Source organism: Rhinopithecus roxellana, chromosome 12 (assembly GCF_007565055.1).
Source record: "Rhinopithecus roxellana isolate Shanxi Qingling chromosome 12, ASM756505v1, whole genome shotgun sequence".
Lineage (NCBI taxonomy): Eukaryota > Metazoa > Chordata > Mammalia > Primates > Cercopithecidae > Rhinopithecus > Rhinopithecus roxellana.
The window spans coordinates 26,120,776-26,137,309 of record NC_044560.1 but is presented as its reverse complement, the minus strand read 5'-3'; positions in this window follow the sequence as shown (position 1 = coordinate 26,137,309).

Sequence of the window (16,534 nt, the reverse complement as noted above, 5' to 3'; positions counted from 1 at the left end):
CCACCTGTAATCCTAGCACTTTGGGAGACCAAGGCGGGTGGATCACCTGAGGTCAAGAGTTTGAGACCAGCCTGACCAACAGGGAGTAATTCCGTCTGTACTAAAAATATAAAATTAGCTGGGCGTGGTGGCACATGCCTGTAATCCCAGCTACTCTAGAGGCTGAGGTATGAGAATTGCTTGAACCCTGGAGAAGAAGGTTGCATTGAGCTGAGATAGCACCATTGCACTCCAGCGTGGGCAACAAGAGCAAAACTTGTCTCAAAAAAAAAAAAAAAGAAAGGAAAGCAGGCCAGGTACAGTGGCTCACGACTGTAATCCCAGCACTTTGGAAGACCGAGGCGGCTGGATCAGGAAGTCAAGAGTTCGAGACCCACCTGGCCAACATGGTGAAAACCCATCTCTACTAAAAATACAAAAATTATCCGGGCATAGTGGCACGTGTCTGTAATCCCAGGTACTCGGGAGGCTGAGACAGGAAAACTGCTTGAACGTGGTAGGCGGAGGTTGCAGTGAGCTGAGATTGCACCATTGCACTCCAGCCTGGGCAACAAGAGCAAGATTCCATCTCAAAAAAAAAAAAAGAAGAAGAAAAGCTCTCTGCCCTTCCCGTAGCTGCCAAAAAGCAAGACATAAATTTACAAATGTGCCCACCCCGCAAAAAAAATAAAATAAGGCCGGGTGCGGTGGCTCACGCCTGTAATCCCAGCACTTTGGGAGGCCGAGGAGGGCGGATCACAAGGTCAGGAGATCGAGACCACGGTGAAACCCCGTCTCTACTAAAAATACAAAAAAATTAGCCGGGCGCGGTGGCGGGCGCCTGTAGTCCCAGCTACTCAGGAGGCTGAGGCAGGAGAATGGAGTGAACCCGGGAGGTGGAGCTTGCAGTGAGCTGAGATCTGGCCACTGCACTCCAGCCTGGGCGACAGAGCGAGACTCCGTCTCAAAAAAATAATAATAATAAAATAAAATAAAATAACCACCAGGAAGGACAAAAGTGGATCCCAGAGACACCTCTAGACCCTAAACTGCCTGGGGCCCAGAGGAGTACACGTAACTGACTCCACTCCTAGCTCCCATCTTCCATTCATTTCCTACCGTATATTGAACCTCTCACCATTTGCTGCCCTAGAAACTCAGTCCTTTCCCTTCCTCTTTTCACTTCTCTAAAATATATTCTTCTTTTGTTAACATGCTATATAAACCGCAGTTCTAACCATCCTCTTGAGTCACTTACCTCTGAGTACTCCCATGTACAAGTGTCATAATCAACTTCTGTTTATTTTTCTCTTGTTAATCTGTCTTTTGTTGGTCTAATGAATAGGGTGGCAGTCAAAGAATCTAAGATGGGTACACGCCCTACCTGCTGTCCTTCTCCCTTCCTCAAGATTCCGAGTTCTCACTGCTGTTTAATCGTCTCTACCTGTGTCTGTTCTCTCTTTTCTCTTTTTTTTTTTTTTAGACAGAGTTTTACTCTTGTTGCCTAGGTTGGAGCACAGTGTTGCGATCTCAGCTCACTGCAACCTCCACATCCCAGGTTCAAGCGATTCTCCTACCTCAGCCTCCCAAGTAGCTGGGATTACAGGTGCACACCACCATCCCCCGCTAATTTTTGTATTCTTAGTACAGACAGGGTTTCACCATGTTGGCCAAGCTGGTCTTGAGCTCATAACCTCCGGTAATCCACCAACTTCGGCCTCCCCAAGTGCTGGGATTACAGGCATGAGCTACCGCACCTGGCCTGTGCCTGTTCTTATATTGTCCCTGGCCAAGCCTCTCATACTCCACCATAGTTTCCTCATCTGTGAAATGGGGATTTCAAGCCTACCCACTTCCTGGGCACATATGTGAGGCATGAGGACTAAACTCTGATTTTTTTTTTTTTTTTTGAGACGTTGTCTTGCTCTGTCGCCCAGGCTGGAGTGCGGTGGCACGATCTCGGCTCACTGCAAGCTCTGCCTCCCGGGTTCATGCCATTCTCCTGCCTCAGCCTCCCGTGTAGCTGGGATTACAGGTGCCTGCCACCATGCCCGGCTAATTTTTTGTATTTTTAGTAGAGACTGGGTTTCACCGTGTTAGCCAGGATGGTCTCCATCTCCTGACCTCGTGATCCGCTTGCCTCGGCCTCCCAAAGTGCTGGGATTACAGGCGTGAGCCGCCGCACCAGGCCTCAACTCTGATTTCTATCTTGCCCAAATTCCTATTTAAGGGGTCTAGGGAGCCATGCCCTACAAATCATAAATTCTCATCAGATGGGTTTTAGTTAACCCTAGGTATTGTGACTGACTTTCCAACCTGACTGACTCTGGCATAACGTTATGAGACAAGGAAGAAAATCAAAATATTTTACCCCAAAACATATTTCTTTGTCATATTTTGAAATGTCCCTACAAAGCTGTTCTTTGCCAGGGAAAATTTGCCTCTGTAAAGAATCTCGGCCGGGCGCGGTGGCTCAAGCCTGTAATCCCAGCACTTTGGGAGGCCGAGACGGGCGGATCACGAGGTCAGGAGATCGAGACCATCCTGGCTAACAGGGTGAAACCCCGTCTCTACTAAAAAATACAAAAAACTAGCCGGGCGAGGTGGCGGGCGCCTGTAGTCCCAGCTACTCGGGAGGCTGAGGCAGGAGAATGGCGTAAACCCGGGAGGCGGAGCTTGCAGTGAGCTGAAATCCGGCCACTGCACTCCAGCCTGGGCGACAGAGCAAGACTCCGTCTCAAAAAAAAAAAAAAAAAAAAAAAATCTCTATTAACATAGTTAGATCTTTCTCTTCCAGACCCTCCCAATCCTATAGAGATTAACTAAGATCTGAATAGAAAACATTTGCCATGTATTGTCTCTAAGAGCAGCCACTATAAGACTTCAAAAGAACTTTGGTGTCCACAATATTTATCTTTTGTTTTTTTTCTTTTTTTTTTTTTCTGAGACAGAGTTTTGCTCTTGCTGCCCAGGCTGGAGTGCAATGGCATGATCTCGGCTCACCGCAACCTCCACCTCCCAAGTTCAAGCGATTCTGCCTCAGCCTCCCGAGTAGCCGGGATTACAGGCATGTACCAGCACGCCTGGCTAATTTTGTATTTTTAGTAGAGACGGGGTTTCTCCATGCTGGTTAGGCTGGTCTTAAACTCCTGACCTCAGGCAATCTGCTTGCCTTGGCCTCCCAAAGTACTGGGATTACAGGTGTGAGCCACTGTGCCTGGGCTCACAATATTTATCTTAACCTGAACATTCCCTTTCTATGAATCCCAGGTCTTTGGACAAATTCAATCAATTGTCAACCAGAAAGTGTTTAAATTCACCTATAGCCTGGAAGCAACCCCACCCTGCTTCGAGTTGTCCTAACTTTCTAGACTAAGCCGATGTAGTTCTTAAATGTATTTAATTGATGTCTCATGTCTCTCAAAAATGTATAAAAGCAAGTTGTGCTCCAGCCACCTTGGGCACACGTTCTCAGGACCTCCTGAGGGCTGTGTCACGGGCCGTGGTCACTCATATTTGGCTCAGAATAAATCTCTTCAAATATTTTACAGGGTTAGACTTTTTGTTGGCAGGCATATATAAAGAAGTTTGTCGGGCACGGTGGCTCACGCCTGTAATCCCAGCACTTTGAAAGGCCGAGGTGGGTGGATCACCTGAGGTCAGGAGTTTGACACCAGCCTGGCCAACATGGCGAAACCCTATCTCTACTAAGAATACAAAAATTAGCCGGGTGTGGTGGCACATGCCTGTAATCCTAGCTACTCAGGAGGTTGAGAGAAGAGACTTGCTGGAACCCGGGAGGCGGAGGTTGCCAGTGAGCTGAGATCACACCACTGTACTCCAGCCTGGGCAACAGAATGAAACTCCATCTCCAAACAAACAAACAAACAAAGTTAAAGTTAAGATATGCAAAAGGGGGCCTGGCATGGTGCTCACATCTGTATTCCTAGCACTTTGGGAAGCCAAGGTGCGAGAATTGCTTGAGTCCAGGAGTTCAAGACCAACCTGGACAACAAGGTGAAACCTCGTCTCTACAAAAATGTGTAAAAATTAGCTGTGGTGGCATGTGCCTGTGGTTCCAACTACTGAGGCAGGAGGCCAGGAGGTCGAGGCTGCAGTAAGCCACGATTGCAACACTGTACTCCAGCCTGGGTGACAGAAGGAGACGCTGTCTCAAAAAGAAAAATCACAGCAAACCCTTCTTCTTTTCATGTGTTCAATAAAGATGTGCTGAGTGTACTTATATGCAGGATGGTTTGTGTTAGAAATTTTATTTTTATTTATTTATTTATTTATTTAGAGCCTTACTCTGTAGCCCACGCTGGAGTACAGTGGTACAATCTTGGCTCACTGCAACCTCTGCCTTCTGGGTTCAAGTGATTCTCCTGTGTTAGCCTCCTGGGTAGTTGGAATTGTAGGCACCCGCTACCACGGCTGGCTAATTTTTGTATTTTTAGTAGAGATGGGCTCTCACCATGTTGGCCAGACTGCTCTCGAACTCCTCACCTCAAGATCTGCTGCCTCAGCCTCCCAAAGTGCTGGGATTAAAGGCGTGAGCCACTGTGTCTGGCTAGGTGTTAGGAATTTTAAATGCAACACTGATGTCAGGACCTGAGAGGGTCCTGCTGTGCACTGCTTTTGACAGGTAGGAAGCACCACTTGCTCTTTGGGTGTGCAGTTTGCATCAAGAGTCTTAAAAATAGTCATGCCCATGGCCGGGCTTGGTGGCTCACACCTGTAATCCCACCACTTTGGGAGGCCGAGGTGTACTATCACGAGGTCAGGAGTTCAAGACGAGCCTGGCCAATATGGTGAAACCCCATTTCCACTAAAGATACAAACAATTAGCCAAGCGTGGTGATGTGTGCCTGTAATCCCAGCTACTCCGGAGGCTGAGGCAGGAGAATCACTTGAACCTGGGAGGTGGAGGTTGCAGTGAGCCGAGATGGTGCCATTGAACTCCAGGCAGGGCAACAGGGTGAGACTCCGTCTTAAAAAAAAAAAAAAAAAAAAAAAAAAAAAAAAAAAAAAGTCATGCCCTTTACCCCAGAAATTCTACTTTGGGGAATCTAGTCTGAAAGAAAAAAAAAAAAAATTCCTAACTACTGAAAAGTCCTGTGATTTGTTTAGTCATCAATTCAGACTTTCCTTCCTTCCTTCCTTCCTTCCTTTTTTTTTTTTTTTTTTTTTTTGTTTGAGACGGAGTCTCGCTATGTCACCCAGGCTGGAGTGCAGTGGTGCAATCTTGGCTCACTGCAATCTCCGCCTCCCGGGTTCAAGCGATTCTCCTGCCTCAGCTTCCTGGTAGCTGGGATTATAAACGCCTGCCACCACACCTGGCTAATTTTGTATTTTTAGTAGAGAGGGGGTTTTACCATGCTGACCAGGCTGGTCTGGAACTCCCGACCTCAGGTGATCCGGTGTGAGCCACCGCACTCCGCCCAAAAATGGTTTTTAACACACGCATAAAATGGTTTGGAAAGCAGCCTTTCTCTAATGCAAGGTGTGGCAAGGATTCATGGCCAGGTTGAATGAGGTCTATATTTCAGGTCGAGGTTTCTGCTTTGAGGCACCCCCGATGACTTGAAGGTTTTTCTTTTCTCTCTGAGCAGAGTTGCTTGGCTGAAGAGCTCCGATGTCCCCTCCTCAGGGTGCATGCCTGTCACCTGCCACCCTGGAGGAGCCCCTGGGAAGCCAGCATCTTGCATGTGGGGATTTTGCCTGAAGCATCCTCCTTGGCATCTGGCATGGCCAGGCTGGCATCTGGAGAGTCCGGGCTGCCTAGCTGAGGGTCATGCCAGGCAAAGCAGGTTTGAACTTGGTGGATGATCAGAGGCCCCTCCCACTCACTCTCACGCCACTGACTGCACATCCTTCAGGCGCCAGGCCCCGGAGCACCCTGCACTGAGCTGGGCAGGAGGAAGGCGGTGGCTCTGAGGAATCCAATTGGGACGCAGAGAAGGAGGCAACTCCGGAACCCATCTTCTGGATAGCGGGGGACTCCAGGGAGTGAATCACACCCAGAGAACTTGGGTTTCACTGGGTCCTTAGAGGAAGCTGTGACACAGCGAAGGGAAGGGTATAGACTCTGGGATTCCACAAGCCTGGGTTGAATCTGGCTCTGCCACTTTCCGGTGTGTGACTTCTGGGAACTTAGGTCATCTCTCTGAGCACCTATAAAACAGCAATGGTAAAAACAGGCCAGGCACGATGACTCATGCCTATAAGCCCAGCACTTTGGGAGGCTGAGGTGGGTGGATCACCTGAGGTCAGGAGTTCAAGACCAGTCTGGTCAACATGGTGAAACCCCATCACTACTACAAATATGAAAAGTGGCTGGGCGTGGTGGTGCACATCTGTAGTCGCAGCTACTGGGGAGGCTAAGGCAGGAGAATCTCTTGAACCTGGGAGGTGGAGGTTGCAGTGAGCTGAGATTGCACCATTGCATTCCAGCCTGGGCGACAGAGCGAGACTCTGTCTCAGAAAATAAAATAAAATAAAATTAGCCAGGCATGGTGACCCGCGCCTGTAATCCCAGCAACTTGGGAGGTTGAGGCAGAAGAATAGTGTGAACCCAGGAGGCAGAGGTTGCTGTGAGCCGAGATCACGCTATTGCACTCCAGCCTGGGAGACAAGAGCAAAACTCCATCTCAAAAAAAAAAAAAGAAGCAATGATAACAATAATAATACATGCCCCAAGGTATTATAACATTTACCCAGACTTGGCTGTTATGAAGATTTCATGACGTTGTAATTTATGAAGCACCTGATAGGGACTCAAAACTTTTTTTTTTTTTTTTTTTTTGAGACGGAGTCTCGCTCTGTCACCCAGGCTGGAGTGCTGTGGCCGGATCTCAGCTCACTGCAAGCTCCGCCTCCTGGGTTCACGCCATTCTCCTGCCTTAGCCTCCCGAGTAGCTGGGACTACAGGCGCTGCCACCTCGCCCGGCTAGTTTTTTGTAGTTTTTAGTAGAGACGGGGTTTCACCATGTTAGCCAGGATGGTCTCGATCTCCTGACCTCGTGATCCGCCCATCTCGGCCTCCCAAAGTGCTGGGATTACAGGGTTGAGCCACCGCGCCCGGCCAAAACTTTTTTTTTTCTTTCTGAGATGGAGTCTTGCTCAGTTGCCCAGGCTAGAGTGCAGCGGCGTGATCTCAGCTCACTGCAATCTCTTCCTCCTGGATTCACGTGATTCTCCTACCTCAGCCTCCTGAATAGCTGGGATTACAGGCACAAGCCACCACTCCAGGCTAATTGTTGTATTTTTAGCAGGGACCATGTTTTACCATGTTGTCCAGGCTGCTCTCGAACTCCCAACCTCACTTGACCTGCCAGCCCCAGCCTCCCAAAGTGCTGGGATTACAGACGTGAGCCACTGTGCCTGGCCAGATTCAAAACTTGGAACACAGATGTGTGAAAATATTCCTCTGTTATGGAAGCAGTAGTGTGTGTGGCTGAGATCGTTGACTCTGATATCAAGAGGACCTGCATTCAAACCCTACATTACCTCTGTTCAAAAAAAAAAAAAAGTTGTTTAACCTTGGACTAGATACTTTACCTCTCTGGGCCTCAGTTTTCTATTCTGTGAACTGAGGTTTGTAACAATAATCCCTGCTCTATATCATCATCCCTATCCTCATTATTGGTAAATCAGGGAAGGCTTCTGGGAAGCCTTGGAAAGGGCTTTGAAGGGTGAATAGGAGTCTGACAGATGGTGAGCATAGGCTCTAGACACGAAGTCTTGCCATGGGATGGCATTCTTTCTGGGGTGTATGTTTGGTTGGTGTGGGGAAAGTTAACATTCAGGAGTGCCTGGATCCTAAGGTGGATGGCTGGGTGGTAGGAATATGGTGAAGGGTCTGAAGATAAAGGATGCTGCCCACTGGAATGGAAGCCCCTCAAGAGCAGAGGGTAGATTTTTTTTTTTTTTTTTTTTTTTGAGATGGAGTCTTGCTCTGTCACCCAGGCTGGAGTGCTGTGGTCAGATCTCAGCTCACCGCAAGCTCCGCCTCCCGGGTTTAGGCCATTCTCCTGCCTCAGCCTCCCGAGTAGCTGGGACTACAGGCGCCCGCCACCTCGCCCAGCTACTTTTTTGTATTTTTTTAGTAGAGACGGGGTTTCACCGTGTTAGCCAGGATGATCTTGATCTCCTGACCTTGTGATCCGCCCGTCTTGGCCTCCCAAAGTGCTGGGATTACAGGCTTGAGCCACCGCGACCGGCCGATTTTTTTTTTTTTTTAAGACGAAGTCTCGCTCTTGTCCCCCAGGCTGGAGTGCAATAGCACAATCTTGGCTCACTGCAACCTCCGCCTCCCGGGTTCAAGGGATTCTCCTGCCTCAGCCTCCCGAGTAGCTGGGATTACAGGTGCCTGCCACCATGCCCGGCTAATTTTTGTATTTTTAGTAGAGATGGGGTTTCACTATATTGGCCAGGCTGGTCTCGAACTCCTGACCTCAGGTGATCTGCCTGCCTCAGCCTCCCAAAGTGCTGGGATTACAGGCATGATCCACCGCGCCTGGCCAGCAGAGGGCATATTCTTTTTTTTTTTTTTAAACGTAGTTTCATTCTGGTTGCCGAGGCTGGAGTGCAATGGTGCGATCTTGGCTCACAGCAACCTCTGCCTCCCAGGTTCAAGCAATTCTCCTGCCTCAGCTTCCCGAGTAGCTGAGATTACAGGCATGCGACACCATGCCAGGCTAATTTTGTATTTTTAGTAGAGACGGGGTTTCTCCATGTTGGTCAGGCTGGTCTCAAACTCCCGATCTCAGATGATCTGCCTGCCTCAGCCTCCCAAACTGCTAGGATTGCAGGCATGAGCCACCGTGTCCAGCCTTTTTTTTTTTGCAACCTCCCCATCCTGGGTTCAAGGGATTCTCCCACCTCAGCCTCTTGAGTAGCTGGGATTACAGGCATGCACCACCATGCCTGGCTAATTTTTGTATTTTTAGTAGAGATGGGGTTTTGCCATGTTGCCCAGGCTGGTCTCGAACTCTTGGCCTCAATCAATCCACCCGCCTAAGCCTCCCAAAGTGCTGGGATTACAGGTGCATACCACTGCACCTGGCCTGTGTTAAACTTTTCACTGAGGCATAATATATGGATGGATGGATAGATAGGTGGGTAGATAGATAGATAGATAGATAGATACATAGATAAAGCCCGCATATCATACATGTACAGTGGAATAAATTTTCACAAACTTAATACCTCATGTAACCAGCACTCAGATCAAGAAACAAAACACAGGCTGGGCAATATAGTGAGATTCTGTCTCTACAAAAACATTTAAAAATTAGCTGGGCAGCTAGGCGCAGCGGCTCATGCCTGTAATCCCAGCACTTTGGGAGGCCGAGGCAGGCAGATCACTTGAGGTCAGGAGTTTGAGACCAGTCTTGCCAACATGTAAAACCCTGTCTCTATTAAAAATACAAAAATTAGCTGGGCATGGTGGCGCGTGCCTGTAATCCCAGCTACTCCTGACACAGGAGAATCCCTTGAACCTGGGAGGCAGAGGTTACAGTGAGCTGAGATCACGGCACTGCACTCTAGCCTGGGCGGTATGAGTGAGATTCCATCTCTTAAATAAATAAAAATTTGCTGGGCATGGTGGTGCATGCCTGTGGTCTCAGCTACCCAGGAGGCTGTGGCACGAGGATCTCTTGAGCACAGGATTGCAAGACTGCCGTGAGCCCTGATCACACCACTGCACTATAGCCTGGGTGACAGAGTGAGACCCTACCCAAAAAAAAAAAAAAAAAAGAGTGGCTTGGTAGGCTTTTTCTGTAAAGGCCTAGAAAGGAAATATTTTAGCCTTTGTGAGCCAAGAGTCAAGCCCAGGGACATGGCTGTTATGTGGGACTCATATAATGAGAGAAAACAAATTTTCACAAATGCGTTATTGTTTTTTTCTTTTTCTAATTTTTTTTTTTTTTTTTTTTTGGTATTTTTTGTAGAGATGCGGTTTTGCCATGCTGCCCAGGCTGGAGTGCAGTGGTTCGATCTCTGCTCATTGGAACTTCTGCTTCTTGGATTCAAGTGTGACCCTTCCACCTTAGCCTCCCAAGTAGCTGGGACTACAGGTGTGCACCACCACCTGGACAATTTTTGTATTTCTAGTAAAGACAGGGTTTTACCATCTTGGCCAGGCTTGTCTTGAACTCCTGGGCTCAAGTGATCCACCCTCCTCAGCCTCCCAAAGTGCTGGTATTATAAACATGAGCCACCACACCTGGCACAAATGCTTTATTGTTTTATAATGAATTCTAAAATAATAGTAGTAATTGAGTAGAAGTTTTGTATCATCTGTCCACTGATGAGCAGAATGAAATCTGAATGGTGGGGAAATAACAATTTGCCTAACTGAAGCTCAAATGTAAAAAACATTCTTAACTCGAAAGTTGAATTTGGCCTCTCCTTTTCCTGAAGTTCTCAGAGCATTTATCACAAATTCCCTCCTATCATTTGTTGGAATTTGCTAGATCTTGTTCCAACAAAAGAAGTGCCAGGGATGTTCGCCCAAACTCTGCTACAGGTTAGTTTTATCACCTTGGGGATCACTGTAGCCATAACAGGTCCTTCGTCCAGTAGGTGGCAAGTTAAACCCTGAGACACTGGGTTGCAGCAGACAAAGAGGTTCAATCATAGGGCTACTGAAGGAGGAGACAGGAGGAAACTTCAAATCCATCTCCTTGAGGAGTGTGGAGCTAGGGGTTTTTTTTTCTTTTTTTTTTTGAGATGGAGTCTCGCTCTGTCGCCCAGGCTGGAATGCAGGGCGTCATCTTGGCTCACTGCAACCTCTGCCTCCCGGGTTCAAAGGATTCTCCTGCCTCAGCCTCTCGAGTAGCTGGGACTACAGGCATCCGCCACCAGGCCTTGCTAATTTTTTTTTTTTTTTTTTTTTTTGAGAGCGAGTCTTGCTCTGTTGCCCAGGATGGAGTGCAGTGCAGTGGCACAATCTCCCCTCACTGCAACCTGTGCCTCCTGGATTCAAGCGATTTTCCTTCCTCTGCTTTTCCAGCCCAAAGAAAAGGCTGGGCTCAGTGGCTCATGCCTGTAATCGCAGCACGTTAGGAGGCCGAGGCAGGTGGATCACGAGGTCAGGAGATTGAGACTATCCTGGCTAACACGGCGAAACCCTGTCTCTACTAAAAATGCAAAAAATTAGCCTGGCGTGGTGGCAAGCACCTGTAATCCCAGCTCATTGCAACCTCTGCCTCCTGGAGTCAAGCGATTGTCCTGCCTTAGGCTCCTCAGTAGCTGGAATTACAGGTGCCTACCACCACCCCCGCCTAATTATTGTATTTTTAGTAGAGACAGGGATTCACCATGTTGGTCAGTCTGGTCTCGAACTCCTGACCTTGTGATCCGCTCACCTCGGCCTCCCAAAAAGCTGGGATTACAGGCATGAGCCACAGCACCCAGCCTATTTATTTATTTAGAGATGGAGTCTCTGTCGCCCAGGCTGGAGTGCAGTATCATGATCTTGGCTCACTGCAAACTCCGCCTCCGGGGTTCCTGCCATTCTCCTGCCTTAGCCTCCTGAGTAGCTGGGACTACAGGCGCCCGCCACCACGCTGGCTAATTTTTTGTATTTTTAGTAGAGACAGGGTTTCACCGTGTTAGCCAGGATGGTCTCGATCTTCCAACCTCGTGATCCACCCGCCTTGGCCTCCCAAAGTGCTGGGATTACAGGTGTGAGCCACCGTGCCTGGCCTAATTTTCTATTTTTAATAGCCATACAGGCGTGAGCCACCACTTCCAGCCTATTTATTTTTTAAGAGATGGGTTCTTGCTCTGTCATCCAGACTGGAGTGCAATGGCACAACCACAGCTCAAACTCCTGGGCGCAAGCCATACTGCCATCTTAGCCTCCGGAGTAGCTAGGGCCACAGACCTGTACCATCACGCCTGGCTAATTTTCTCTTTTTTTTTTTTGAGACGGAACCTCATGCTGTCGCCCAGGCTGGAGTGCAGTGGCGTGATCTCAGCTCACTGCAAGCTCCACCTCCCAGGTTCACGCCATTCTCCTGCCTCAGCCTCCCAAATAGCTGGGTCTACAGGCGCCCACCACCACGCCCAGCTAATTTTTTGTATTTTAATAGAGACGGGGTTTCACCATGTTAGCCAGGATGGTCTCGATCTGATCTTCGTGATTCGCCTGCCTTGACCTCCCAAAGTGCTGGGATTACAGGTGTGAGCCACTGCGCCTGCCCTAATTTTCCATTTTTAATTTTGTGTACAGACAGGTTCTTGCTATGTTGCCTAGGCTGGTCTCAAACTCCCATTTTCAAGAGATGCTCCTGCCTTGGCCTTCCCAGGTTTTGGGATTACAAGCATGACCCACTGTGTGCCCCTGGCTGTAAACAATATTTAAACAAAATCCTTATGATTCTAATGTCAGAAATCCTATCTATAGAGCTCGGGTGCGGTGGCTCATGCCTCTAATCCCAGAACTTTGGGATGCTGAGGTGGGTGAATCACCTGAGGTCAGAAGTTCGAGACCAGCCTGAGCAACATGGCAAAACCCCCATCTCTACTAAAAATACAAAAATTAGCCAGGTGTGGTGGCGTGCATGTGTAATCCTAACTACTCAGGAGGCTGAGGCACGAGGGTTGCTTGAACCCAGAAGGCAGAAGTTGCAGTGAGCTGAGATCATGCCACTGCACTCCAGCTTGGGCGACAGGGTGAGACTCCACCCCAAAAAAAAAAAAAAAAAATTCCTATCTATAGGAATAATGGGGATACAAATAGTCAATATCTAACGCTAGGTGACTTTTGGTTATAAGGAAGTGGGTCAAAGTGAATCCTGATTAATGCTGAATTATAACATTCTTTTCGCCTGAATTTCTTGTTAAGTTGTGAGGACGGCTTCAATTCTACACTCATCTGCAGAATATTTTCTGAACAAATACTATTTTCTGGAAGCTGTGCTTGAACCTGTGGACACAGCAGGAAACAAGGTAAGTCTGAGCCCTCCCTCTCGAAGCTTCAAGTCTAATAAAGGGAGACAGAAAAGTTAAAAGGTAAGACTCTTGACCTTTCTGAGTCTCAGTTTTCCATACTATAAAATGGACATAATAATCTGTGACCCATGTCCTCACCAACTGGTCGTGAGGCCCCACAGGGAAGATGAACGTGCTTTGTAAACTTGAAACTATCTTGCTGATGCTGATGTGAGCCAGGACCTTCCTCGTGGATTATTTTTAGCTGCTTTTTCTGGTCTAAAACAAGATTTTTTTTTTTTGAGACGGAGTCTCGCTCTGTTGCCCAGGCTTTAGTGCAATGGTGTGATCTTGGTTCACTGAAACCTCTGCCTCCTGGGTTCAAGCAATTCTCTGCCTCAGCTTCCCGAGTACCTGGGATTACAGGCATCCGCAACCACATCCGGCTAATTTTTCTATTTTTAGTAGAGACGGGGTTTCATCATCTTGGCCAGGCTGGTCTTGAACTCCTGACCTCGTGATCCACCCACCTCAGCTTCCCAGAGTGCTTGATTACAGGCGTGAGCCACCACGCCCGGCCGATTTGTTTGTCTGTTTGTTTTTGAGACACAGTCTCACTCTGTCGCCCAGGCTGGGGTGCAATGGTGCCATCTCAGCTCACTGCAGCCTCTGCCTCCCGGGTTCAAGCGATTCTCCTGCCTCAGTCTCCCGAGTAGCTGGGACTACAGGCACATGCTACCATGCCCAGCTAGTTTTTGTATTTTTTAGTAGAGATAGGGTTTCACCATGTTGACCAGGATGGTCTCAAATTCCTGACCTGAAATGATTGTCCTGCTTCGGCTTCCCAAAGTGCTGGGATTACAGGCATGAGCCACCACAACCAGCTAGAGCTGGGATCTGAACCCAAACACTTCCAGAGTTATCTCTTGCTCTAGGCCACCCTTTTCAGCTGCCCCAGAAGGGCCCTGCTTGAGATTGTGGGGTCACCTGTGCCCATCCCTGCTCTGTGAGGCATCTGGAAACCCCCTCTGTATCAGACAGGTTGCCCAGACATCCCAAACACCCTGTTCTGGACACACAGCATCAGGTGGCGATGGTGTGGGAGGAAAATGCTTCTGTGTCAGCCAGATTCCCTCCTTACCTCTGAAGCAAGGAAGGGGAACCAGCTCAAGTCTCGAGAAATTTAATAAGGTTTAGTAAGGAATGCACTCTTTTGAAAAATGCGTGCATAATAACAGTGATTTAAACCACCAAGAAGATGAAAAATAATGAGTGGTTTCATTGTCAGAGCTGCAGGGACTGAGCCACAGCCTCGAGGGCATGGACATATGGTCTCCCTCCATTCGATTCAGACTTGGAGACAGCTCAGCTTCCCTGGGTCTTAGTTTTCTCATTCCTTAAAGGAAGGATTGGATTCCAGCTAGAAAATGATACTTTGCAGGGCAACTAGTGGACACAGAAATGACTGTCTTGGCCCTGTGCAGTGGCTCACGCCTGTAATCCCAGCACTTTGGGAGGCTGAGGCGGGCGGATGGATCATCTGAGGTTGGGAGTTCAAGACCAGCCTGACCAACATAGAGAGACCCTGTCTCTACTAAAATTACAAAATTAGCTCGGTGTGGTGGCGCATGCCTGTGGTCCCTGCTGCTCAGGAGGCTGAGGCAGGAGAATCGCTTGAACCTGGGAGGCAGAGGTTGTGGTGAGCTGAGATGGCGCCATTGCACTCCAGCCTGGGTGACAGAGTGAAACTCCATCTCAAAATAAATAAATAAATAAATAAATAAATAAATAAAATAACAACAAAAGGAAAATAGACAACCTGGCTCTCGCCTGTAATTCTAGTACTTTGGGAGGCCGAGGTGGGAGGATCACTTGAGTTTAGGAGTTCAAGATCAGCCTGGGCAACACGGCAAGCCCTCATCTCTTACCAAGAATTTAAAAATTAGCTGGGCATGGTAGCACACGCATATAGTCCCAGCTACTCCGGAGGTTGAGACTGGAGAACTGCTTGAGCCCAGGAGACTGAGGCTGCAGTCCAGCCTGAGGGACAAACCAAGACACCATCAGCCTGAGGGACAAAGCAAGACACCATCTCAAAAGAAAAAAAAAAAAAAAGAAAGAAAAGAAAGAATGGGTTCATGGGTTCAGAGTTGAGCTACTTACGTTGAAATCTTGGCTTCACCATTCCCACCTGTGAGACTGTGAATACCTTTCTTAACCTCTTTATGTCTTGGTTTCCAGATCTGTAAAATGGACTATTAGGGGATGAATATGTATGTCCCCCCGAGTTCCATAAGTTGAAGTGCAAACCACCAGTATCTCAGAACGTGACTGTACTGTGTTTGGAAATAGGGTCTCAAAAGATGTAATAAAGTTAATAAGAGGTCATTACACTGGCCCTAATGCAATGTGACTGGTATCCTTACAAGAAAAGATGAGGACACAGACACACTCAGAGGGAAGACCACGTGAAGACAGAGAGAAGGTGGCATCTACAGGCCATGGAGAGAGGCCGCAGAAGAAACCAACCCTGCTGACCTTGGTCTTGAACTCACAGCCTTCAGAACTGTGAGAAAACAAGGTTCTGATTTTAAGCCACCCTGTCTGTGGTACTTTGTTATGGCAGCCCTAGCAAACTAATACAGGGTCCCACAACAGTATCCATGTTGCATGGATGTTATGAAGATTAAACCAGCTTTTTATGGGGAGTGCTTGGCCCAATGTCTGGCGCGAGGTTAAGAGCTCAGTGCACACCAGAACATCTTGGTTCTATTTAAGAACTCCTCCGCTTCATCTGGCTGACTCAGGCCACTTAGTGAATGTGAAAATCAGACAGTCCAGATATTTGGCACTGTAGGGACTCCCCACGGGATCGATTTCTTCATTTTTCAAAGGGTTATTATGGTTTTGCATGACATGACGTGGCCTGAAATGCAATGATTCCCAGCCACCAGGGCCACTTGATACATTAAACAGGCGGCACTCCTTCTGGCCTTGTCATTAACCTTCCCAGCAAATGACACAGTTCTGTAGCTGGGCCCAAAGCCTTGGTTTTTCTCGTCCATTCCAACTCTCATGGTTCTTGACCTCACCCAAAAGTCGCCCGCCTGCTGGGCTTCATTTCGCAATCGACGCTGGATGAACAGCTGTAGGACCTGCACTTTGTTTATGCCTCTGTCTCTTTTTCTTTTTGAGACGGAGTCTCACTCTATCACCCAGGCTGGAGTGCAGTGGCATGATCTTGGCTCACTGCAACCTCCACCTCCCAGATTCAAGCAATTCTCCTGCCTCAGCCTCCTGAGTAGCTGGGATTACAGGTACCTGCCACCATGCCTGGTTAATTTCTACAGTTTTAGTAAAGACAGGGTTTCCCCATGTTGGTCAGGCTGGTCTCAAACTCCTGACCTCAGGTGATCTGCCTGCCTCAGCCTACCAAAATGCTGTGACTATAGGTGTGAGCCACCATGCCCGGCCAGCCTCTTTTTCTAGTCTCATGGCTATACATCCATATTGCCCACCGGCAGGGAAGATGGAATCTCTGCAGAAGATAGCTTTTATTTGCAAGCTTAGGTGAGGGATAGTCTTAGAAAATGACTGGAGAGCTAATTTT